Source organism: Chrysochloris asiatica, unplaced genomic scaffold (genome assembly GCF_000296735.1).
Source record: "Chrysochloris asiatica unplaced genomic scaffold, ChrAsi1.0 scaffold00042, whole genome shotgun sequence".
NCBI lineage: Eukaryota > Metazoa > Chordata > Mammalia > Afrosoricida > Chrysochloridae > Chrysochloris > Chrysochloris asiatica.
The window spans coordinates 11902960-11905354 of NW_006408560.1; positions in this window are offsets into that span (position 1 = coordinate 11902960).

Genomic DNA, 2395 nt, shown 5'->3' on the forward strand with positions numbered 1-2395 from the left:
TGTTGAGAGATTTATCTTCTAGCTCACTAGTTCTGGCTTCTATCTCTTCAATTCTATTCCTTTGCCCTTTCAGTGTATTGTCCATTTCTGATATTTTATTATTAATCGTTTGGACCTCTTTCTGTAGGTTTTGAATTTCCAATGCTGTATCTATCTTATTTGATTGTTCCTGTAGCACTTTCCTGACTTCTTCCTTATTTTTCTCAAGTCCATTGTATAGTGTTTTGATACCTTTTATAATCATTTTTCTGAATTCCTTCTCAGGCATTTCCAAAGCCTGCCCATCTTCCAGTTGGAGTGTAGGTCTCCTTCCAGCTTATTTGCCTCAGTCACTTTATCTCATTTCTGGACATGTGCAGATATGGTCATCTGCTTCTGTGTTTTGGGCATCTTCAGGGGTTATCTGTGGCCTTCATACTTAGATGGGGTGTATATTTTGGTGTTTTTTATGCTTTTTAATTGCCTCCAAGTAGATGTGATCAGGAAATGGGCTTCCCTTTTCACTCTTCTTCTTGAGAAATTTCAAGATGCCACTGTTGGTCATTTTGATGTAATTTAGGATTTAATTTTCGGCCTATTTCCATTTTTGTCTGCCTGTCCTGCTCCAGGATCCCCATTCAGGCCTCTTTTCTAGTTATAAACAGTTTAGGGCCAGCTGTGGCAGTTTGGTTTTAATTGGAAACTGTTTCTTTAAATTTCGAGGAGATCTGTGCGCATGTGTAGTAGAGCCCTCTGCGGGTAGGCCTGGGTGCCCGCTAGCTCAGGCACCCCTATAGTCACCAGAATGGAGGTGCGCAGACTGCAAGGGACCAATGAACGGCTACCAAAAAAAAAATGTCCACACCTTTATCTCTGCGGTTCTGTCAGGCGTCTGTGGCTGCTCTGGTCCTTCCCCCGTTTGGTCTCACCCAAGATGGTGGCTCCTGGAGCAGCTGAGCGTCTTGAATTAGAAAACAATGGATTTCTTGCTTCTGCTACAAATTCCTCCAACTGTAAGTCTTCCAACCTTCTAAATATTTCTTTATATGTGGTTCAGAGTTCTGGGACCATCCCCTGAGCCTGCTTGGTCCTGTCTTCTGTGTTGTTGCTGACAGCTCCTTAGTGCACTTCCATCCAATCCGCCATCTTGTTTTTTCTCTTCATTTTTATTTTCCTGATGGTTAAAGATGTTGAGCATCTTTTCATGTGCCTGTTGGTCTATTTTAGATTGTCTTTGGAGAAATAGCTATCTAAATACGGTGTTCATCACTTAATAGAATTGTTTGTGTTTTTATTCTTGAGTTTTGAATATGTTCAGGGTGCTGTTGTTAAATGCTTTCTGGTTGGTTCAGAGTCATAGTGCCCCTGCATAGGGTTTCCAAGGAGCAGCTGGTGCATTTCAACTGTTGACCTTGTAATGAACAGTTCAGCGCTTATTCTACTTGTTCAGGATACAAATCTCTTATAACATGTGCAAGGAACCTTCAAAAAGTTTGTGGGAAAATTCCATTATCTTTTGATTCCATTTTTCCACGAACTTCTTGAAGTCCCCCTTAGAAAATATTTTTTCCCATCAGTAGGTTGTCTTTTTGCTTGATAGTGTCCTTTGGAGCCCAAAGGGTTTTTATTTTGATCAAGTGAAGTTTATCTATTTTTGATATGGGGAGAATCTTGCAAGAGCTGGTTTTTCCCTAAGGATAAATAAAGATGTAAAGAAATCTTACATTTCATTTGGTAGTATACTTGTTAATAGTAATATTGGTATTATCACTTGGTACTATTTAATGGTATGTTGTAGAATAACGCACATATCAAGAGTCTTTGGAGTCTCAGGGTAGTGCAAATGGCTCGACTAGTAACCCAAAAGTTGGTAGTTCAAAATAATCCAGATGTACCTAGGAAGAAAAGCCTGGCTATCTGCTTTCAGAAGGTCACAGCCTTGAACACCCTATGGTGTGTAGTTCTTTCCTGTAACACATGGGTTGCCACGAGTAAAAATTGGCTGCTGATTTGGGTGGGTTTTGTTTATTTTTTTTTAAGGAGTCAGTATTTCCAGAACAAGACAAAAAGATAAAAGTATGAAATGAAATAAGTAAAAATATTGCTATTGTTGTTAAATGCTGTCAACTTGGTTCCAACTCATAGCAACTCTGTATAGGGTATCTGAAGAGCGGCTGGTGGGTTTGAACTGCCAACCTTGCAGTTAGCAGTTCAGTGCTTATCCTACAGCACCTGTGTTGTCACTAAAAAGGCTTAGAAGCAATGACAGTTCAATACCAATGAGCTTTTCTGACACCCAGCTCCTTGGAGGAAGTGTTGACTGTAGGTCTGGGGCAGGAAATACTCAGGATGAGCCCAGGGCATCTTGTATCAGAAAGCAAAGAACAGTGTAACTGGTAAAGGACACTGAGCTCCC